The following is a 25444-nucleotide window of genomic DNA, read 5'->3' as shown; positions in this document are numbered from 1 at the left end:
TAACAATAGGAGAAGTTATAATAATATAACTTCTCCTATTGTTACGGTAATAGTGGGTTAACGGTTAATATGATCATTTTCACCTACTGGCACCTCGCGGTCCTGCTGGTTGACTGTCACCGCAGGACACTTCGAGCGAGAAGATATTGTATTCTGCATGCTCGCGTTTGTCTGATCAGTGGGTTTATTTAAGCAGCGTACTTCTTCTACCACGCTATAGAAGGCCCATTTCTATGGCGACACGTTTCGACTGCTGGTGCTGCTAGTAGCCAATTTTGTTTCTCTGCAGATTTTTGTTGTTTAGTTTGTGATAACAATCATAGATTAGTACAATAAATAGATGTGTTTGTATTTATGCATCGTGTGCTTATGAAATAAATCTTTGAAGACGTCTCGGTTTTCGGCTGACGAACGTAACAACGCGCAACTCAGTGGCGTTCTGAAGTTATCTCAATTCTGGAACTGACTTTGGAGCTCTAGTAAATCAAATAATCGCATCCATAGCACAAACTCCCAACTGTCTCCAAAGTCATCTATAATTGATAGCATCATGTAAATAGAAATCAATTAGCAGTGAGTAACAGGTGCCACAGTTACATTTGATCGAATATATTTGAATCGCATGACTGGACGATGGACAAGGTCGTCGACTTGGGGTTACATCAGAGCAGAAAGTGACCAAAGTCCCAAAAAATGATGACTTAGCATCAGTAGCCCCACGATAATGAGTATGTGATGGAAAAATTGATTGTCGTTTAGCGGCAGAAAATCAGAACTAGCAGATGATATAACCGAAGCTGGCCTCAGAAAGCGAAGCATTTCCGATTCTAATTCGAAAGGGATTTCCATTGAAACATCATCATAATCTTAAGTAGTTTCAAAGTTTAGCGCTGTTCCGCAAAATAAACACAGTGGCAGTTTATACTAATCAGGTTTCAGAATATATGCATTTAAATCTGCCTTTTTTTTTTTGCTTAGATTTGGTTTGATAAGTCATCGCGTAGTAAAGAGCAACTGTCGATATTGGCTGAATAGAAATGGGCGAGACAGAGAGTATGATTCAACTGAATGCAATTTACAGGTGTCTAAGTTCATTGTTTATCAATGTAACATTATAGCACGTAGGCGGTCGTTACAGGATCTTTAGTAGTCTGAACGCACTTCGGTGTCTAGCAGATCGCTAACATCCTACGCTTTAGGGTAGAAAAAGAATCTGGCAGCTCATAATAGTTTGGTCACACTTTGGTAAACATCGAATTTATGACGCCTCTCTTCTTGAAGCCTTCTCGCCTTGAAGTTGACTATAAAACATGTTTTCGTATAATCAGTCGATATCGTAGGGGGAGGGGGTGTGAATTTGAAGACCCTGTTTCAATGTTTTTATTGGCCCCCAATTTTATTGGCGTGAAGTACACGAATACTGTTTAGCTAATGTCCTGTTAGCTTGTCCAGCTAGATTAATAATGTCGTCATTCATCTCTCTTTTACATCATCATTATAAAAATATAACATTTAAAAAAGTGTTATATTTTCTTACAGCGATGAGATTGGAATCAAAGTAGAGTAAACGAGAAATCATGGAAAAACCGGTATGTTTTTGGCACTGTTGCAAAGTTTCAGTCTATTGACTGAAACTGAAATTCATAATGCAATGAACCCCGCTCGTCGTTACCCACCCTCTTCACTGGCGAGTAACTGCATTGTATCTTTGGGAGGAAGCCGTCGGCGCATAGAACGGCCACGCTTCTTCTGTTCACGTATTGCGTAGATGAATCTAATAGAGCAGCAGTTTTTTTAAATCGCCCGAATCGAAAACGAATTGTAGATTTTTTCATGCTTCATGCGGCTACCCCAACGACAAGCAGTCCAGCTATGACTGATCGACACGGCATGTGATAATTTCACACCGTATAGTTCGACACGCTTTTAGGCTGTGCACGGATTAAACTACGAATATCTCGGTGCTGTTTTGAGCCAACGTCATCGATACCGATGCCTAACTTCCGTCCACTTCGTTTGTTATCCGTTCGATCTTGATATCCAGCCCATCCAAGTTAATTCAGAAACGCCGAAACAGTCAGCTCCTGATAACAACGCGTAAGAAGGGAGGTTAGGAAGATTGTCGCCAGGAGAATCTTCTTAACCTCCCTTATCATATCTCCCTTATATCACTCATAACAGGGGATCAAGATTAGCGCTTCTTAGCCGACGCTTGATACAGAAATAAGTATAAGTGCTTTTGCCTCCCTGCAGGATGTAGTCGACTGTTATCCTTGGTATCGTTGATGGAGATATCAGACGCACTCGAACGCTTAACATCCCCGGTTTCTCCCCGCACAGATAATATCTACGCTTCTGACACGAGGCGAACCGTTACTCGCGTCTCTGTTGGCAATGCACAAAGCTGAACGACATGAAAGACGACTATCGGACATTGATACAGGAGCAGAACGGAAAAAATGGTTATTTAGAAGAAACATCTGCTGCTGGACAACACGTAGCGTGTCCAAATCTACTTCGTGTAGCTTGAAAGTTACATCAAGTTATGAGAACATCTATAAACTTACTTGGTACAGTTTTTCTAAAGCACATTGCATTAGCAAATTACATTGAGTTCTTACTCAAAAACGAATCTCACTCAAATCATGTAGTTCGTGAGAAGTCGAGGTCTCACAAACGGATGGCTGCGTGGATGAACGATTTGCCTTATCGAGTGATCGTATCGAATACGTCCCCTCTAAACCAAAACTGTAATGACACTACATAGTAAAACCTACGCAAATAAAGGCTGTCGTAGCTAATGTACATGCAGATCATTTCATCATTGAATAGAGAAACTATTTATAAACAATATAATCGCAAATAATTCTATTGTTATCGGCGGAACAGAAGTAGCGTTTACGCTAATTCCGAATGAATCCGCTTAAATCTAATTCGGTGTATTGATTAGTAGTCAACGCCGATCGTCTGTATTAAGCGATGGAGCCCTACGTAAATTAAGCCAAGTGTAGAAGTGTCTTTGGCGTCTGCTCGCTCCTGCTTACATCTTCCACGAGCTTGCCGCCGTTGTTGACATCGTTGATTCGAATTGCCAGCCGAGGCCTAGGATAAATTTTTCTGTAAAGAAGAACGTAGCGGTTTTCAGCGTAGTGAATTCAAGTTGCAGTGATAGCTAGTATTTATAAAAGTCTGCTCATTGGAAAGTTAATGTAGTGAACGTTTCTTCACTATAATTACAATCCGTCACGAAGTAGCTAGAGATCAAAATAAGCAGTCTGTTCCTCCCTTTTAAAATACGCATTATAGTTGAGATAATCCATACATTTTCAAGCTTTCTTTTTGCACCCATTTAATCTACCGCCTTTGAATGTGTAACTCACTGGCTGATAATTCCTGGCAGATATGATTCCGTGTATGCCAGTTAGTATACCAACGGCTTCAGACGGCTAGGTGTCTGAAGTAATGCGTAACGGCTCTAGCACCGGACGTAAAATAGTAATCGTAGTCCCCTGTGGTACAATTACATTAGCACAACTCAGAGCAACTGCGTTTTTTCACTGTAATCGAATGGTATCTCTTATGTATCCATATATGGCGCCCGAGGCACAGCATCTCTTAATTTTAATTTGGTCCTTACCAATAACGCTTTAATATTCTCCGTGATCTTCGGAAAGCTGTTGAACACTGAGGTCTGACGATGTCTTGTATCTTACGAAAAATTTGAGGACTCAGGCCTGTCCGGTATAAGTGATGATGAAATGCCAAAATCTGTAAAACAGCACTACTCAATAACATTAGCTAACTTATGGTAGTGTTATTGAGTAGAGACCTATGGTAAACTAAAATATGGTATGAAAACTGTTTTACTTATATTGCCCTAGCCAAGGTTTTTTACGTGCCAGCGTATTCTTAGGACGACTAACGTTGATATCATTACTATATGCTAGATTTCGTAGGTCAACAGCAACAGTTACACGTTCTGTAGGTCTACACGACTGTTCTGACATGGTAGTGAAAGCGATATCGGTAGCCGTAAATACAGGGGGCTAGTTTAATTTTAGCATACATATCTAGCGTATAAAATGTTACCCATCCAAGCCATGCGCCGCCAACAGGCAGACTGTGCCTCTATTTGCGATGTCGTACTATTCAAGCGACGAATTAGGCTTTCCGACGACTTAGGGTTCCCGTCAACGAATATCTGAGGAGTATCGTCGACCAAATCAGCTGTCCCGGATTCATTGGTTGAGATCCACTGGTGTATCACAAGCATCTGTAAGACGTTTATGGATCATATGCGAGGCGATTCAATGACTCGACATGGATCAACAAAACTTATTGCAAAATGACTGTATGGGGAAGGAATATCACGTACGTAGTCATTTTTCGTACGTTTACATAAGTAATGCTGAGCATCTTTTCATCAATATTTTCAATGGAATCGGTTCATGTCGCCGTAGCGGAACAAACTTAGCAAGCAAGGTTCATTTACATCCAGTTATTCATACTCAAGATTGAAAATTGCTAGAAGGCCTAAAAACCTCCACCCAGGTCCTTAAACGGGGTTGATGACATCGCAAATTAAAGGGTCCGTGTAATTAGTTTTGAGTCCGATCAGGAGACAAGGGCAACTTTTTGTTTTCCTTCATAAAAGTACCTTTGGACATATTTATATACACACACACACACACACACATACAAGGCCATCATCAGCACCATATTAGTGAAAATACCACGTACGAAAACGTAGCGATTGCTAAAAAACGTCGCATCTAACAGAATGTAAATTATTACTAATTTCCACTCCGTACAAACCTGGTGTCCTTTGGATTACTCCCAGCTGAACACGGCTTGGTTTTTCGCTCAATGGCCATGCTAAGATTGGTCTCATTTCAATATTTTGTAAACGATTTAATAATTAAGAATCTTTTCTTTAATCTAGAAATCTACTTTTTCTATTATTATTATTACTACTGCCGCCATCGTCCCTTAGGAACATTGTAAAAACAGGTCTAAACGTGTGTGATCTCATGACGATGCAGTTTAATGCAAGACATTTTGAACATATCTCGCCTGAAGCTATGCCTGACTGCATTACCGGACGTAAAAATCCGAAATCTTTATTTCAACAGTAAAAGTTTGTAGTTCACATTGAAGTTTCCACTCTAGTTTTCTTATACCATCTATAGAGGTGGCATTAAAGTTGAACACTGATACAACAGATACAGTTGAATACAACAAATACGAGCTGTCTCTTCACTTTTAAATGGACCATGTGGGCATCTACGCGACAGCTGCTTCACATGGGTGACATGTCGACAGACAACATCATCATCATCTTTGACGGGCTATGACACCGCAGTTATTGTTTTAGCGCATTTAGTCGTTTAGCACGTCTAGCAGAAGTCTAGGTCAAATCATAATAATAATTTGTTTTTTATGCTTTTGTTTTATTTCTTTATTGTTCAGCCAGACCGTGCGGTGTTTATATGATGATCGCACGACGCGCCAGAACAAAATCCATAAATTGGGCTTCATTTAGAAATGTGTAATAGTATAATGGTAGAGTTATTAACCGGTAAATAACAATTACGTGAAGGTTAACAGTCATATGACATGTGTATAGTTGCCGCTGGTCGTTATATAAACGAATTTAAAAAGAAAATAGTTCTGGCTAAGAGTCTGCGTAAGTTTTAAATAAATAAATTATTAGAGTAGAAATCAATCTCCGTGGCCCGAGGGACCTGTCGTCACTAGGGGTACTTATCAGGTCCAACGAGTCGCTACAATCGCTCCCAGTAGAAACCAACACAATCGCTGTTGTTCTGAGGTAGCTCATAACAGATCACTAATGATGAATTATTTCTTCACCGTGAAAGTTGAACCCGTACGAAAAAAAATCATGTAAGTTCCAGTCACTCATAACCTTGTTGTTTCGTGTAGAGCTTTATGCGTTCGAAGACTTCGATTGTTCTAGTAAAATTGATTTCTTCAGCTAGTGAAACCTATCCTCAACTTAACGAAGAACAAAAGTGGCAAGCCAACAGAAACAGCTCTCAGCTTAAACGTACCAGATGGCAAGGATGATGGCGGTATAACTTGCGTTTAGTAACTACAACGGCTGCCTTTGGCCAGCAGTGTCATGCTGTTGCGCAGAATCTCTCTACATTAAGAGTAGCAAATTTCTAGCGACTGTCAAAAGCGACAAAACCTACTTTACGATCCAATTCAATGTCCCTATAGCCTAGATTACATCATTCACAGCAGTGTTATAAGTCACGTAGTAAAATTAACGGCATCAATAAGAATAGGTTTCAGTGAAGCCAGTAATTGGCTACACACAGAATTGATAGTGTTCATTGTTTTTTGTTATAAAAAATAAAATCTTTAGCGTTCGAAAGGCCATGGTCCTGACCATGTCCTAAACCTAGTGAGCCTTTAATTACATGCACGATTTAACCGACAGCTAGCTAACCGAATTTATTGCGTCAAAGTTTTCTGTCTTCCTTAGTCGTTCTCTATAAACACGTACATCTTTCGTTCGAGTGCAATACCTAACAACGGACCTACACGTAACTCGTCACAATTACGACTATTTGAATACGATATAATAAGGAGATCGTTTTGTTTTCGCATAGACGAGATAATATCTAAATCAGAGGGCCAATAACCCTAAACGATTCCAAGCGTTTCTGCCAGGAAGACTGTTGATCCGCTTTAGCTAAAGTCTCTAAAGACATTACTTTCTATGCTATGCCAATTCTTTCATAGCTCAAGCGAGACTACAACATTAATCTAGACACCGTCCGTTAATTAAATTTGTAGTGCTTACGATAGCACTTAGCATTTCAGTGAATGGTAACGAAGTGGGTGCAGGTAACTTGTTATCCTCAGACGCCATGTCACAGCGCGGACTGCACTGGAATGGTAAATGTTTCGAGTTTTACGTCTGCTACTGCCGTTAACCTACATTGCATAAAGTAGATGGCGCTCCGTTCATGCCAAAATGTAAACACGCACGATTTCAAGCCTAGACCATCTCACGTGTTCTTAAGTTTAATAGGTAAACACGTTGCCACTGGACCATTACAAGGATACTGGGCAATTTGTTAAAATGTGAGCTACTATATCAATGAAATGACTTCACTTATTCAGGCATTTTAGGTTCGCTGCGAACATCTTAAATGCTCGGGCCTACAAAAAGCGTTGTTTCAGTATTGTTGACTAACTTTGCCGTTCACTGGCTGTACTCTCTATGTTTCGAGTTTTACGTCTGGTATCGCCGTTGGGCATTCAATCAAATGGCTCCCAGCATTTGAATCTAGGCCGGATTTGAATCTAGACCACGACATGTCACTAAATTTTGCAGGCACATACGTTACCCACTAAGCTGGCTGAACCCATAAGCATAGATTGGTACGAAATGGTACAAATGCTTAGCACAAAATATGTGTCGGACCGATCCAGATAGGCTCACTTTTTGGATCATATCTGTGTGTTACGGTTTCAAAGATAAAAAAAAATTGTCAAAATCTTTGTTAGTTTTTCGACTTGCAGTTCGAGCCACTGGCGGGCTTTCCAGACTTCCTAAAATCCACTGAGGAGTACATCCTGGAAAGGACAAGGGGAGGTGGCACGAAAAGCTGGACGCCAAGCTAACGGGCCTGAGCACGGCCTCCTGGTCTAGTGCAGATTGATCATCGTCACAAACTCACTGGCCATCTGGTCACGCTTTGCCTCGAAGTAGTATTAGAATGAGTTCCGACCCAAGGTCTGGACAGACCAGGTCCGGGATTTAGCGGGTAAGGATCTCTTAGTACCGGACGAAGAGCTTAACGGTGGACTCAAGTCTGTATAATGCATTAGCCTTCAGCGCCTTACCAAGAAAGACAGTTGTTATTTAGCTGCGGGCGCAGTCGAAAACTCCGACAAGAGTTAGAGAAAAATATAACCTTACACAAGCAAAGACACTTTTCCTGTTTGTTGCTGATTGGTACCGTACATAATCATCGAGGGCAGCGTGGTAGTTGCAGGACTATCTTCGACGTGATGCACGTCTGTTGTCCAAGAAACAAATGCGTAACGCCAATTAAGACACTCGAACTCAATAAAAACTAAATCATAGTAGATTTAAAACTTTTCATTGGTATTCAGTCGACTTAATGTGTGGTAAGCGCTAACGAGAAATGAAAGCTACTCCCGTTACTTCAGGCGGAGCATCCCTTATAAATGCTTAAACTGGCCCAGTGCTCTCATGGCTATAATGGGTAATTGCGTAGCGTCTTTCGTAATTGCAGTAAGAAGGAGTTCGCCAATTATGGAGCTGAAACCGCTCCAAGCCTGCTTGCCGCTCAACTCATGCCTTACGCATGGGCATTCGCGTGACGATAAAAATTAGAAGGTCGATAGTTTTCCTCTGTGCTGTATGGGTCGAGTTATCAGCAAGGAAGCCATAAACCGACGACAGGGTGTCGGCACCTCAATAAATTTGAGGGGCATGGCGCTAATGGGTGGCCCGGAGATGAGTGAGGTTAGATCTATTCGTGTTCGAAACAGCAGAGTTATCGTCACGAGTTGACGAATTGCTACTTCGTAAAACATGTTGAAGTTGTTTGTACGCCTCACGACTAGGTTTAACTCTATTTTTAACAGAAATTTGCTTCACATCCTATTTTGAAATAGTTGAAAACGTATACAATCGGTTTGTAAAACCCATTTCCAAACTGGGCAGATCTACTCATCACATCTGTTGTGCTGTCGCAGTCCTGGACACTGCATAGCTCCCATGCTGTTCAATGCACATAATTATAGCTTAGCATATCTTATTCATAACCTCTCACATAAAAACCTTCCTAGCACGAGAATATACGGGCAAAAATCACGTATTCGACAACTATGGCGTTAGCTAACTAGCGAGAAGTCTCGGCGTGCGTCAAAAATAGGGTCATTTTTGCTCGAGTTATTTAGAATATTTGAAATGTAGGAAATTATGTTTTTAAAGCTGGATCTTGTCACGAACGAAAAATCATCGATTTAGGTAATTGTGTGCTATATGGATCGCGTCATTGCGCCATGAGATTTTACGCTTATAAAAAGGGCTTAACTGGAAAAAAAGCTTGATTCAAATTTTTGCATTTGAATTATTTTTTTGGCGGGTTGGTCTTTTCAACGATAGTAATGTGCCTTGATTTGCTGTTTGACAAAACGAAAAGCGACCTAAAAAACAGATACAATTAATAATTTTAATAAAATAGAATAATGTTTCCATATAGATGGTGCGTGTGCGTGTGTGTGTGTAGTAGGCGTCATAATAGGAAAATCTAAGAGGTGCTGATACGCCTGCCAGAGTTTTGAACTATAAGGGTTTGATTTTGGGTTAAAAATGAATTAATCTAAAAGTGGCAAGAAATCTTGGACCATAGACGATCACAGTGCCACTACTATTGTAACATATACAGAATGGTAAACATATGATGCTGGTTAAACCAGAAATACAGGCCTTAGGCGACTGGATACGAAACCGAAAAGACTAACACCTCACATTAACGTGCCAAAGAAGTCTGCGGGCCCCGGTCGCGCAGATGGTTACGGGTCGTTTGCGCTGCAGCTATTATCTAACGCGACTTGACCCCTAAAGAGAGAACTGCCTGTTACTCCCTATAGATAAGCTAATCGTTTTCACAATGGCGATAGCAGCTCAACTGGCTACAGCATCAGGATCAGAGATAGCAATCCGAGATATTTTTTTATTAGTTCCATTGTTCTGACCTACGCCGCAGACCTAACTGTCGCAATTCCTTTATAGAAGAGGAGCGTATCTGATAGTTTAGCCGTCCACTCGACCCTTCCGTCTTGGCCCACAGTGACCTTTATTTTTTGCTAGTACAAACTCAGAGAAGCAGAGTACACGTTATTTAAGCATTGCAGATGCTGAATTAGGCCATTATGATGGGGGGGCACATTAGCCAATGAAAAAAAACCATTATGATTGGGCCTACAGTTGGTCGAAACGCCAAATATCAGTTCGAGCATCTTGAACGTGCGAAATATATGGAAGCCATTGTTGTTTATCACTAGCGATCTGTCGCGCATCAAAGGGCAATGGTAATAGTGATGCATGTTAGTTGATTGAAATAAATGAGCGCTCATGGGACTCGCGCGCGCCCCGATCACTCTAACAATGCTCAGTGAAATAGGTGTTAATCATAACAAAATGATTGTGCTATTAATTAAGTCAATAAATAAATAATAAACTACGGTGCGTCACGAATCTGTGAAACGCCGACGATGTCATTAAATATTGTATGTATATATATGTAGAATAAGGTAAACGTTTCTTGGCAGTATATTTTATTAGCAGTTCTAACTCGTGCCGCAACGAATTAGAAGCTTACATCTTATTTTTAAGTACAATTTACCCTTATCTTAACCAACAGTGTTATCACGGACATTCATGGTAACCTAAGCTCTTCACAACAGACAAACCAAAAGTTTTTTTTTTTTTCGATTTGTTTTATCCGGACTGCTTCATTGTACACATTAGGCCCGCTGGCCTATAAATATCAATATATTAGTAGTATCAGTAAATGTCCCTTGTTGCTAAATTCATTGCCGTTAGTGTTTGGCCTATGAACTTGTATTGCTGAGTCACTCATCTGTTTGTCGTTTCGATTATTATTATCGGATTCCTGTTACCAGACTTCCCCATCCGTCAGGCCATGAACGATTTAACGAGCTCGTTTCTGTGACGACGTTGTATAAGCGTCACCGCGCTGGGCTTCTCAGTAATCATAGGGCTACTGACTGCTTTAAAATCCGCCTTCTCAGCAAGCCACCGACCGAGTCATCGACGCTGAACTTCAGTTCGCTAGCTGACTTCGGCCGGTTCATCGTCAGGCAGAATTAGTCGCGTCTGAGCGGACCTTTCTCGTAACACTCGTTTGCCATCGCCATCGGGATCGTTACGGCCGCAGTTCTCTCGAGAACAAGCAGCATGTGCCCCCAAATCCACTGGGCAATCTGCTAAATAATCAAATACAATGCCAACGGTAGCCACAGCCGTATCAGAAGTGCTGTGACGCAAAGGAGTCCAAGCGAAACTAGCGAAAAGGACCGTGACGGAAGTGGCCGTGACTCGCTAATAATCGAATTAACAGAGGTGATTCTGATTGCCTGTCTATGGCCGTTAGCGTACGGCTGTGTGAGCGCAGAAGATCTGAATGCGCGCGTCTTCGTTGGCAGTAGCAGAAGCGGCAATCGCTATTATTTGTGACGGAATAAATGCATTGGTCGCCGCTGGCTGGGTGGATATAGCGCGGCGCCCCTTTTGTCGACGATGGTAACTAAATCAGTTATGGGCGATCCACGGCCTGTCTCGACGCCCAAGATCTCACAATTCGATTCTGCTCTCTTCAACGTTAATGAACGAGTGTTACTCTCTGCTTCAGACATTAGACTGGAGGCTGATTCAGTAGTGCCAGCGCCTGAACGGCCGTGACGTTGCAGAGGGTTACGTTTTATGCGACTGCAGCCTTATCCACTACAAGCGGCAGGCCAATACGGCGTGGAAAATATTTAACCTAACCTAAACTTCAACTATGAAATCCTCTGGACTATGAAATCATAGCAATTCTTAACAACATTGATGTCACAGAGTTTTCTTAATGTTCAGGTGTTATCTCGCGTCACCTTTTCAATGTGGTTCTTGCTGCAGAGTCGCCCAGCAAAAGGGGGAACATAGTGATAAAGTAAAATCGTTTGTTCGGCTTGTAATGTGATTAGTGATATATAGTCAAACTCTATATTTGACGAGTTTCTCAGGAAAGGTACTGTTCACAAAAAATGGTAAGCTATAATTACATTGTAGCGGGACCGGTAGTTTATCGAAGAAAGGCTGAGATACAGAGTCATCAGAATGAGAGCAGACGAAACAGTCGCTAATGAAGCAGACGATACGACTAGTTCAGCTTCAACTCGATAACAAGGAGGACGAACAGAACCTGATAACCAGCAAGGGCTCAAATGCGCGAGACAGATAAGTCGAAAAGTGCCTTTCTACAACAACCGGATTTCATACTTTACATCCGCTGATGTTAAGAGTGTTAGGCATTACTTCGGACGGCTGGCTTTTGCCAGCAGAGTCTCGATGCCTAACTTCGAGTCTAGGCCATTGCGTGTCCTTGACTTCAGCACACTATTGTCATTGCGCTATCAGGAAGACAATCGGAGGATGACGTCAGCGGCCAATAGTGATCCTAGAAATGGCCGGAGAGGTCAAAAGAAGGATAGTGAATAACGTTCGGTGATACAACAGTCATGCAATAGAATTGTAAAAGAGTGGCAGATAGCGGCACGTTAACAAATGGCTGTAAAAGATGAGTTCTGATTGTGACGGATCAAGTCGTGCCTAGAACCGATTAGAAGAACGAGAACCACAGAGAATAGGTCCTATGTGGAAAATGTGTCGTAGCTTGCGGCGCGTTACATCGCATGATTTGATGGATTGTCTGAATATTTTTCGAAAGTAACCTCACTTGCGTCGGAGTACCTGATATCTATATACAGTCGTATCGGGTGATGGTAGGTATTTAAAGAAGAAAAACCTTACCTAAGGAAGTACTTCGCTGCAGTTTCATTCAGCATTAATGTTGCTAGTAACTTAAATAATCGGTGTGCTATTCCAAACTTTCAAACGTAGCTTGAAAAAAAATATACATATATGTATCGTTCGGATTTTGCCAGCGTCTCATGTTAATGCAAGAAAGGTCTATTGAGATTAAGCTTTTCTTGTAGCCCCCATAATTTAAAGTATTCAGTAAAGCGTCAGTTGAAAATAGTAATAGCAAGGCTATTTAAAGTTAGGGCGTATGTTAAACATTTAGGCCTTTACCGCGTCTTTACTAGTTCAGTGTTAACAGTGTCGCTAAAGGGGCAAAGGGAAATATTGCTCTATGTATTTTGGGGGGTCGCAGTGACGTTTACTAACATGAAAGACGGTAAAATAGTGATAAGGTGATATGACTATTTGATAGATATCGCTCATAAATACGATTGACTGTTATGCTTACTGCAATATAGCTAATCAAAATGATGGGTATGTCGATCGCGATCGTTTATTATGGAAGCGAAATTGTAACTTAGACGGCTGGATCGCTCGAAATATAGTTGAACTGTTTGGAAAAGAGACCTCTCAGCGTCTGGTTCAGTCATTCAACGCTGATGTCACCAAGATTGCCGTAAGAGGCTCCCTACTCGATGTTAATCTGTTTCCTGATTGATTTTGCGCTTATTAAAGACGAAATGTTCCATTTACGCCTGAGCCACTCAATAACTTCTGGGCACGTCAAAGTATGCTGGCTCAGTGTCTCTTTCTATCCGTAAAAAACAATCAGCGACCCCGGGTCAGAACACCATCAGCCATAAATTTTTGGCTGTTTTTTCTCGCGATAATTAATTTTTTTTCACCGATGCACCTACGAGGAAGCCGCAGCTAAAGCGACACCAACCGTGACGATGCATTATTTTCAAATGGTATCTTATTCTATTGCGTCATTTTTGTCTGTGTATCTGTTTGACTATGTCTGCCACGTGAGTCGGCAAGATCATGGATCTCGTGCTTTATGAGTCGCGCATCCCCTTTATAGCTCGTGCTACTGTTACACTGACTTTATATATCCTTACTAATCTTGAGCGTAAATAACTAAAACTTGTTGAAGTTCACAGATAGCTGTATTCCTTCTAACTCTGAAAGTTCTGTGCTTCAAAAGTATATATATATGTAGTATGTAGCGGGGTGAAGGTTTCGCTCGTAGAGGTGTCAATTGATAGTCATCCTAACTAAGCCTTTCGTTCAAAATTCTGTTGGGCTTTAGTGACTAAGAGGGTAGTGCATCCAAATGATCTCGCGCATTGAAATTTACATAATAAATTACCGTTGTAGCAATAGATTATGCTGTGGGGTATTGGGGGTAATGGAGCGAAATTTGCCAGCTTTTCCGCTATTTTGTGCAACATCAAAAATGCCTATTTCCGTAACTGATCTCATTAATCTAAATGCGATTTTAGCAACTACTAACCTATACAGAATATATTATTTGCCAACACTCGTGCAGGCATCTGTCCAAGTATGTAAACCTTTCCTTAAATCTAGCTTAAGGCTGATGGTCGGCAAATATCATCCATACAAATTAAACGTCACGTTTTCCTTCCAATCCTATCCTTCGAATTCTCCCACAAATATCTGTAACGAATATAATTATCTCATCCTGATGTAATATCTCCACTGCCTAATTTCTTCACTTCATTTAAACAACAGCAAATAGTGTCGCATGCCCGTATGAGTATCTTCCGCGCTACTCATCAGCCAACTTGAATTTTCGTCTTAGATATTAAGCGGACCTGGAGTGGTGGGTGTACGACCAATTCTAACTGGATTGCGTTCGGCCTGCCCAAGCCCCAGACGGACGAACTCATTTATGCCTACGATCCAGTCCATCTTCTCTACACACAAATAACGAATGCAGACCTAGCTTTTAGCACCGAATGGAATCGAAGCTTCACGATACTGATTTTTGGCCTTTTCAACGACAGCGCAAAGCTTCGAGGAATTCTGGACAACGTCACCTATCTTAGGGGCGTTCGACATAAATCTAATTATAGAGATGGCGCGGGGAGTATATGTGAATTCAACGTTCATTCGATGTGCTGGTTGGCAGAAAACTGCCCGGGTATTCTCGAAATCTAGGAAATTCGAGGCTGCAAGCGAGCGAATCATTCAGGTTCCTTCGCTCAGCCATGTTCCACTGAGATAAATTGCGTCGATAAATGATTTCAGAACATCAGATCAACTTCGTGGATCGCCACAGATGTCTCTGAGTTGTGTGTACCTACCGTAGTTGTCAAGAATTGCCGAATGGTTTTGTATAGGCAACCTATCTGAACAAGCTCGAAGCTAGGCTGGCGACTCAACTAGTCAGTCTTCTTGTTGCCGTTGTTGTCAGGAACGCTAATAAGAAAAAAGATAGGAAAAACCAAATAGGAAGCTGAAGTAAGCAATCGTTACCCATCTGGGTAGAGCAACGACTAGTTCTCCCAGAACAAATGCTAAACAAGCGGCCTAAATAAATACCTGGAGCGCAATATTCATTCGTGGGCGAGAGAGAAACGATTTACGGGTATAGAGAATATGAAGGTTATGGCGGTTGTCAGCTCCAACAAATGGTAAATGTATGTGTGTTTATTCAGGTTAAAACGAATTCTTTCCACTGACTGCGTCATTGTTATTAGTAGAAAAATCACTGGCTAATTATGCGCCAAGAACTGATCACCCCATTAGAAACACACGTCAAGAGCATTTTTTGGTTGTAGGAGAAAAACCGACGACATTTGCCTTGGGCACACACGATCGTCAGTAGCATTAAACACACAGACTGAGTACAAACATAATGGCAGCGAGTGATAAGTGATCTATTTTCAAGCGGCGGAGATCTGATTCGCAGGCTCCGTCCGACAGGGGCGCGTGAACTAGGTACGATTGTTTCGCACGACAGGACGCGCGATTTACGATATTAGACGGCCAATCAGCCAGGAATCGTTACATTAACTGTTGACTACTAGAACGTAATTTCTGGCACCACGGTCAATGTTTATTAGAACAAAAAGAAGGACAACAACGACAATAACTATATTATTCTTCACAAAAGGATGTTCTTATGTAAATTGTGGAACATCTAGAATGAACTACGCCCGGCACCCTTGGTACGGTTACACATATGTATATGCATATATATTCACGTAACATCCTCAATAGTTATCGTAAACCGTTTTTCCCAAAATTCCTATTATTACCGTTCAAACCTAGGTGATTTTGTACCTTAGATTATGCGGCGTTAGGTTCACTAGTCACTGCAACATCATTGGGGGTTTCGGCAACCTGTAAAGCGTTCACTAATCCAAGTTGACCGGGGAACAAAACGCTGTTTATCTATACTATCGCACACCAACGAAATTTTCCAGTAACCACTCGTCAAATGTAAGGTAGAAAAATAATATTTGAATTTTACCCTATCGTGTCGATTCGTGGCAGAAGGGAACGTCCCTCTTTTTCACCGTATTCAGCTTTCGATTGTTTTTGCAAAACCGAATCGAACGGTTCCTTCAGAAAACAGCGAAATGCAGGATGTGTGCATGGTGTTGGAGAAAACAAGATCACCTCGTTAGCCATTATCAACTGTACTCCCATTTCATTACCTTGCGCCCCAGCGATTCGAGAATGATATGCATATAATCAGACGACGAGTATGTGTAGCGAAGGGGGTCAGTTGTATAGTTAGTACACTAGGTCGCCTTGGGTGGGGCATAGAAATTCAGAAAGTAGTGGACCTCCTGAATGGTAGGCGCACCAGAACCTGAGCTCGACAGAACCCAGACCGTCATTCTCGTAAACAGGCGTCTCCTTGAAATTAACTACCAAAGCATTGCACTCATCACCCAGGCCCGTTGTCAATATATTGTACAGTTGTATGAGATATATAGGAACACCTTTGGGGAACAAGGAAAAAAAACTCTCTGCAGCTGGATGGTCAATACAGCCAAGAGAGTACCCATTTGAACTGTTCAAGGAGCATTAGTTAACCCTTTTAAATAATAAAGCGATAGAAAAAATGGGCTTACAACAACGTATACGGCTTTGTTATTTTTTCAAAACAAATTGTTTTCCTTTAGGAACGAGAGACCTACCAAGAATAACGTAGTGTGCGACATTGCTAAAGATTTCAAACATCCGCACCTGGCCCCGCCAACATTCGAATTGACTTTTGCCAGTAACTTAGCCCGCACTTTTTGCTTTACAATCTAAAGATGATTTCGAATTCTAACGGAACACCAGTGCTTACTGATCACACAGTTGGAGAAGATCGCCTCGCAAGGTCTAACAGGGAACGACTGTATGCGTACCCTACAAAGTGCATGACATTGGCGCGTCGTCTCTCAGGACTACCAGGCTGTTTTGGCTCAACAGCTGAAGATCAGCGGGCTTTTGCGTCATTTTAAGATGTGCGGTCGCGGAACCGCCTTGATCAATTCACCATACGAGACTGGACCAGCGGCTTTCATAAAATAGATAGAGGTAACGGTGTTCCGGTCAGGCAGGAATATTTGCACTTAGCTTCAATTTGAAAAAAAAATCTATTCCCGTGTGATACCAAGTAGGTGCTAATCTATGCAAATACTGTCGTATCAGGCGCATCATTTCCTTCATTCATCAAAGCTGAGCGCTCAGGCCCCTTCAGCATCTTGTGGACACTCTCTAGATTACTCAACATTTTGCTTGCCCATTGAGCTGTTCCTAGAACTACTACAGCGGGGAGGCTCGACTCCTCAACATACTTGTTTGTCTGGGCGGACGGTTCTATATTAGCCCCATCGGAGAGTCATACAGGAAAGGCTGCCGGGTATGTACTGATATCATTTAGTGTATTTGCAGAAGGTGTGTTTTCATTAAAAAGAAAAAAAAAACCTTTTTCCGTAACGGACATATGTTCATCTATTTTTGATAGTAGGAGAAAACCCAGTTTACTTCAAAATAAGGTTGCAAACTCTCTATTCCGGAAGCAGGAGACGCTTTTTTAGAATATAGGCAAAATCGAATCAATGTATTGTCCAACGTCTTCGGAATTGACGAAAGCACTATACAGCCTGCAGTGAAAGCCGTTTAATTGCTTGAAATCGATAACTATGCTACCGGCAGTCTTTGAAAGCTGGAGAAAGGTAGACTAATGCAAAGATCCTGTGACAGAAAATTACCGCAAGAAAGGAACTACTTCTTGAAAAAGCCACACAAATGCATACAGTCAGTATCACGAGCTGGACATTGAACGTCACGATCAGGTACACATTTTTCAGGACCCCAAGACCCGTAGCTTTATAGCGTCTTTTGACATATTTGCCCGTTTGCTCTCTAGAGCAATGTAAGCGTTGACCATAAACTGTTTTCAATTTTTGTCAACAAGACGCTCTAAAGACCTGAATGTTATACCTTTTTTGTGAAGGTAGAGCCAACACGAAAGAAGTACCTTCAGACAATTAGACGACCTAGAAACAAACTTATTATATACGAATTATATCAGGCGGACATTAACGAACTTAATCATACTGACATCTCGTCCATAACAGTCACTATTGAAAGATCATCTGCGAGTTTACAAGGAAAAGTCTCGAGAGTAAAAATCGTTTGAACAGACACGTTCAGCCAAATGTACCCGTTTATGTCCGTCATTTTTACGGTCGTATCCTTCGTTTCATATTAAGCTCACTTCCGTGGAAATAGTTATAAAGCCTTCTTTCTGAGAAATTGCAGAATTTGACCATATTTTTCTGTTTTTACATTTTTCATCTATGAATATATGTAGGTCACATTGGGAGTAGATTGCTATCAACAGTTCCGCCAAGTGGCGACATGTTGCAATTGTTCTCTACGTACTTCGGCCATTTGTCTCTCATTGAATAGGCAAAGCAAGTTCTGTTCCATTGCTACGCTTCTTGAACTTCATTTTATTGCCCACGCGGTGATTCAGCTCCTAAAGCTTTCTAACGGCTATTTTATTTTCTGCTCCCTTATCGTTCATTAATCGGGTTAGCTTTGCTTCTTCTTTTGCGGGTCTCGGGAGAGTCGGCCATCTTGCAGTATGATCATATGAACCATAGTGCAGCTTAATGACTAGCGTGTCTGCATATATACTAGTACAATATTTCGTAAACTCACGGTAGCGTTTGCACTCTTATTTCCTCCGTCGAATTTTCCATAGTGTGTCTTGTGGTTAGTCCCGCTTCGACTGCGAGCGATTGAAGTAGCTTTTTCCCCCTAGTATTTGTTTTCTGAAAAGGCCGAGATGTGGATTTTCTAAGAAAGTAAACCCCAAATTGCCCGCTATTGGTCCTCATGAAAAGTTGATTCGAATGAACTGAGCCATAATTGTCTGAAGCTCCAACATTCCAGCATCAGTCTCAACTTACACATAGTTATCGACATGATTCGTATACCTACTTTGCTAGTGGCAGCCATGCAGTTTTATCAGTATTCTTAGCTGGGAAGCTGTGATACATCAGGACACTGACCCCATTTTGGCCACTGTGCCTAGATTTAAGCTTCGTCTAGCGATAATCTACTGGTTATGGCACAGTGAATATTAATGCAATCACAATCAGTGAACGATGAGCTTCTTGGTTACTGTTGATTGTCGTGTATCTTCTTATTCAAGTTGAGGGTTGTATAATTAAGTACTGAATCTTGAGAGGTCGCTTTGAGTGATTATTTGATGGCAAAATCAATCATAGTAATTAATAATAAACATCATAATATTTCCTCTATGGTGTACGTTTGACGTCGTACTAGTCTTTTCCTCCAGGGAATCGGTTTGAGGCAACTTTATGTTTCAAGAATAACACATTCAAAGAAAAAAGTATGTGCAGGATCACTTGCAGGACCTTGGTCACTTGAAGGAACGAGAGCGCTTAAATTGGCTTAACGCTTGATTATTAAGCTATCTACTTTTCAATCTGTTTCTTTTTCGGACTCCCCGCTAGTTTACACTAAACTGCAACCCTTTATTGCTCGATCTATAGGCAGTAGGGAAAATATCATATTCGCTAATTAGAAACATTAAGCCCCGCATGAATGCAGCCTTTTAATAACTTCTACCTATAAACGACGTTTCCATTCACGTTCAGTGAGATGCCTTTGCGACTGCTTCAGTATTTGAGAACCGTTTGATGACTAATTTATTTCCGCAAACGAAGAGCTCCTAAGCCATTCTCTTTCTAAAGTCTTCTTTATTATTAAAAATGTTCAATGGACAGTTGAATTTCTTCAAAGAAAGGTCATTTCAACAGTAGTTCAATCCAACTCTGCATCGCTACCGACCCCACTACCCGCTGCCACTGCTCCTACTATAATTGCTCCCATATCGAAATGAAATAAACGGCGACAGAAACAAGGATTCGTTACCCCCATCGACACGGTCCGTTTTTGAAAAATAACGGTCATTACGAAGAGGTCTATTCGAATGTACTGAACGTCCACTTCGCTCCCATTATCCACCGTCCTATCGATTTCATCCGATTGCGTCACATCTATCCGAGACCGTCGATCCAACCTGTCCATTTTGTTGATGTCGTTTGTTAATCATATTTACGTATGACGTAAAACTATACCGGTGCGAAATTTTACGCCAAAACACTATTATTTTACTTTATGGATCTGACCGACGCTTCATTGCTACTAGCCTGTTACAAGATATAATATACGTACCGTGTTCCTTGTTGTTTTTGGTTGTCTAGTTGTTTGTCAAAATTTTCGCTGGCCTATCGAAACACCGTACCTTGTAATAAGAACATGGATAACAAATCTGAGGTGAAAACTCGAACAGGACGGGGTCCAAACAAATGCGCCTTATTCTTCCTATACAAAGGCCATATTTAACGATAGGTCCGAATCAGAAAAGATTTTTCTGCAAGAGTTTTATATAATGAAGAGACACACTAGCTTTCTTTTACCTAATACTGTATAGTGACCTGAATGAGTGAACCTCTCATCCGTCGGTCGTTATGGAAAAATAGTGATACAGTTATATGGATGATCATGCATTTAATGACATTACCTAGTTTTTCCTCGATAGTTATTAGAACGTGCCTTTTTTTTTTTGTGACCATTAAACGCTATTCACATTTACCGAAGCCAAGTTTGGATCTCGGTCACGTTTGAGTTCAGGCTGAGGATACTAGATGACGACATTTTCTAACAACACTGATGTGTCCAAAGTGTTCTGATTCTTGTACTACCTAGTTTTAGCAGACGATATATGAAATATTTGTTTTCACGCTATGGGCCAATAGTTTTGGCCAGCGTTCTTTTTTTGGCAAAGAAATGTAATGCGGATCTTTTTACCGGTCAGCCGTAATTTTTTTAGTTTTCATAATATACTAGTCTAGCTTCTGATCATATACTCTGCCATGGGCTATGCGATCGGGGTACGCGACGCGTACCGATATTCGTACAAAGTTAATTCGTTTCCCTCGATACCTTGCCACTGTGGAGAACACTTTGCCCTGTTTGTCAATAACGTTAACAGATAGACGGCAGTAACAAGCGACAGTTTGACAAATCAGCATCGAACGCCTGCGTCGCCCTTATTACGGTTTTGCTAACATCGAGCTTTTATCTTCTTCTTATTCAGTGTTGAGTACCGTTAATAGTGTTATATCTATAGCGAACGTAGAAAAAGCGTCGAATCTTCCTGCTGGGAAGTCATCTCTTTTTTCCTTGATGGCTGGAAAAAACAAATGTAGTATTGCTAGATAACGTCAAAAACGTTTCCCTGAACCAAAAACCAATGGTTGAACAATAGAGAAATAGTATGAAAAATGAACTTGAAAAGTAACAAACGTGTTATCGGCTAAAATATCGCATAGACAGTGCTTTGTATGCATGTGTCCATGTTACGCATGATTTACGTCAATATTGTCAGATTGTGTGCGGTAAAAGCCTGTGCCTTCGTTTTCTAGTCATTCTAAAAGCCTCGTGGAATCTATCGTATAATTTGCTTCCTGCGCTATCATGACTTCTATAGCGAGACATAGTAAACCCAAGTGCTGGAACGTGCCGATCGAATGCCGTTGAGAAATAGGACAGCTCTAAACGCAGTTAGTCAACAACCTTTAACGATTCAACCTCTGTTTACCTGGTTTATAGGCATTTTCGTTCTGGCATCCAGTGGACCACAACCGGTCCAACTGTAAATGTCACCTACTTTCAGTCGCCTGTTGGTGATACTGAGAGGGTCACGAGACAGCATCACTGAAGCCTTCACAATTTCTCCTTTGTACATGACGTAGCACCAGGATATGGCTCCAGAATACATGAAAGCGTGAACTAGAAAATCCTAGTCCTTCAAATGTAACATGGCTGGGTGTCGTGAGCGATTGATCGATGAACATCTATGTTGCTTTGCGAGACCCTTCGAACCTCGTCAAGCTTTGAACGTTATGCAATCAGCCTGAAGGATGAACAAACATTATCGAAAAGACTGTCGGAATAGCTGGCTTGACTGAATCTGCAACTTATTATTGTGCAGTTATTTCTCACCTGACAACTTATAAAACTAGATTTGAAGCGTTCAGCTTCAAATTTAGCTTTGTTCCTAATTTCAGCTCGTCGGCACGTATTTGTACTGTCGTACAATATACAGCATAGTGTATTTCCCACTATTTTCAAACGTCCAGTCGACGGCACAGGTATGTTATGAGGGTACGAGTTATTATTGCCTGTTGCTGGGGGATATATGGCCGGTGAGGGTTTTTACACTTCACACGACCACTGTCGACACGTTTTTGACGCTCTCTATGTCAAACGTATGTTGACTCACCCTTGGTTGATTAATAGGTCAATTGGACCATGGAATTGGTCAAATAGTAGGACACTACTAGCCGGCAGGCCAGACTAAAAAGCATCAAATTTTGTGATCATCGAATTGCGTAACTTGACATGCTGTTCTAATGAATATAATTCTTTAGGCCTTATAGATTCTGTATGTCTCTGTTAGTTTTCTTCGCGAGCTATCCTTTTCTTCGCTCTACTCCTGTGGTCAGTTCCACTGGTCTATTGTAGACGGAGTTCGAAAACGCAAATACATAAATATTTATAGACACAAAACAAAAAAAAAGAAATCTATATATATATATAGGCTGTCTACTTCGATTATTCTAGCCTTTCCATACTTTGTTCATTGACCCCCTACAAATAGTGGCAGAGATAGGTGATTCGATTTTGAAAATAACACTTTGAGTAACGTTTCAAATATATATTACCAGACCGTAGAATAATTATTAATAGCTTAATAAGTACGCTTTTTAGGATAATTTATTTTTTTTTTTATAATAAAACTTTTTTACCAGAGAAAATTCTAGTCGGATGGGTGTAACTGCCAGACAGATTGGAAATTGTTAAGAATTTGATTATCGTTTAGGAGTAAACGTAATAAATGAAAAGTAGAATTCTTCTTGTGTAGCCGTTAAAGATACTTCGATTCAAAAAATAAATAGCAACCCATGTTCTTACTAAACACCTGCACGCATAAATGAATATAAAGCCAGCGGATGAAATATGGGATAGTTGGTATCGAATAAAGAAAAACAACAACATAACGGGAAGTCACAGAGAGAAACTGTTAATGGCCACGCGCAGGCATCGGTTTATTCAGGACAAAACAAAAACTACTGTTTAATATAATGTAGGCAGACACACCGAGAAACAAAATATATACCTATCATCAGACCCAACGCATAGTTGCCACCTGCGTTCAGTACATACAAATATATATATATATATATATACGATTAGACAATTCATGTGAAATATGTGTGTATATGTAAATGTAATGATGGCAGCAATAGTGAGAGACAAGCGCTGTTTTTTTTTAACCGAATAAATTGAGACCGTGTGCTGTTGACCAGTGCCGTATAGAAATAAGGTAATTGGCGTGTTCTGAGTTAATTATAACAACGGTGAAGAAATACCGACTTCAGTTAAGTATACGACGATGAAACTGCGAGGATTCTATATTTCTTTGTAAGTTTGTGGCAATTCAGTGAGAACTGCTACGAAGAGATACCGTATTAAGCTGCGGTTTGTATCGTAACGGCAACACTGCACCGTTATTCTCACCTCTGAAAATGCGTATTAGAAATCCATTCTGCCACGATCTCTCTTCGTACGGCTCTTAGCAGCACGAACGTGTGAAAACAAGTGGATTTAACTGTTACTCATCATGAGTTCTGTGCTCAACAGCCACCCCCACCATCTACGTCACCTGTGGCAGCGAATGCTATAGATTTATAGTATATAATAATTATATTATATTTAACTAGCCAACGTATTATGAATTCTGATCGATAATACAAGTTCTGAATGACGGTGCTTGCGCCTGGCTGACTCCAGTAAACAGATACATTACAACTGGCAGTAATGTACCGTCAGTGAATTTCTAAAGACCGCCAATTTCTAAATAGTATATCCCAATTTTCCGTTGTCTCTTTGAATAGCCTAAGCAGCGTTTTTCTTTAAGGTCCGACTTGGATCATTATCGATTTTTGCGTTCGCGTTATTACTGGATTGCGGCATTTGAATCTGCTTTGTTCGCGTGAGGTAATACATAATAACAAAACCTAGTTCTTGTAACGGCAGCTTCGTCCGCGCTTTCGGTCAGAAGGTACACCGACATTTAACGGGTTAGACCAATCGATTCCTCTCGAATGCCTATAAATATCGCGCGAGACGTCGACTGTCTTCTCTGGCCACGAAACGCGTTACGGATCCCATGGTCACACATCTGATCTATGCACAGAATCATCAGCTATACTTGAGTCGTTCAGGAGCACGAAATCGACTCTGAAATTTACGTTCCTATAAAAAGGTGTCTGCGCTTTTTATTCTTCCACAAGTATTTACTTTATGCTATTGTGTGAAAAATAAATTTCAAGGATGCCAGCCTTCGTCGATACCCGTCCACAAGCTTCCTGTACACAATAGCTGGTCTGAAACGCGATATGTCGTTTGTATCATTCGGAATCTAACTGACTTACGTCGTAGTAGCTTTTAAAAGATCTTCGTCTCCCTATACGTCTGCGCGGTTTCGTCGGCGATGTCTGCTGTTCATCTGCTGCCTTTTTGCCTAGAATGACCATACCTCGTGCGCACTCATTCAGTATCAGCCACTCGTCTTTTTACAGCATCGAACTTCGATCGAACATGCGCTTAACATCGGATCAGCGCTATAGCAAGTGGACGAACGTCGCCCGAGCTGTAGTTCATGCAGAAGACAATTTCGTTAGTTTTTTTGTCGACTACTTATGCCTAGTTAAACTCCGGGCAGTGATTCATTATAGGGATAAGCGACAGGTATACCCCCATTGTTTTGGTTCTAGTGTCTAGCACCGCTGCCGGTACGGCAATGGCCCTATGATCATTATATGTTTGGCTAGTTATTAAGCGATCTAGATTTCTGCACGCAGGAAAGAATGAGACAGAGTGAGACAATCTGGCTGGCGGTGACATTGAAGAGTTATACGTCGCAGGAAGCTTGTTGTGCGTAGCCTTCAGCGTGACACGGCATAAGATAGTATACAGGACATTCTCACATACGGGGACACGTAGACGAATACAAGACCTCAGGAAAAAGAATGAAATAACGAGTGATGGCTTTCAAATGCCTATGTTTACAACGAACCAGAAGTTAATATTATCAACAACAAGCTGTAGCGGTATCACACAAGAAGGTTACTTGGTTTGATATAATATTGCATAATTATATTTACGTAAACACTAAAAGGATAATAAATACCTTAGGAACACAAGAAGTTTATGCTACAGTGTAGTGACGACACGATAATAGGG

General features: G+C 41.1%; 2 long non-coding RNA genes across 2 annotated transcripts; one reads left to right on the top strand and one right to left on the bottom strand.

The window, feature by feature from the left end:
- Positions 1–38: 38 nt before the first annotated feature.
- LOC147755897 (uncharacterized) lies at positions 39–3513 on the bottom strand. The gene is made up of 3 exons (XR_015326835.1): positions 3381–3513; positions 2992–3117; positions 39–2424 (listed from the first exon to the last, which is right to left on the bottom strand). It is a non-coding gene; the product is annotated as an uncharacterized LOC147755897 (long non-coding RNA).
- A 7282-nt stretch (positions 3514–10795) lies between these two features.
- Positions 10796–23516, top strand: LOC147755896 (uncharacterized). Its single transcript, XR_015325546.1, has 3 exons — positions 10796–12579; positions 16904–17125; positions 17240–23516. It is a non-coding gene; the product is annotated as an uncharacterized LOC147755896 (long non-coding RNA).
- The last annotated feature ends 1928 nt before the right edge of the window (positions 23517–25444 follow it).

Source organism: Varroa destructor, unplaced genomic scaffold (genome assembly GCF_002443255.2).
Source record: "Varroa destructor unplaced genomic scaffold, Vdes_3.0 BEIS01000004.1, whole genome shotgun sequence".
Taxonomy (NCBI): Eukaryota; Metazoa; Arthropoda; class Arachnida; order Mesostigmata; family Varroidae; genus Varroa; species Varroa destructor.
This window is presented reverse-complemented; position numbering and strand designations above follow the sequence as displayed.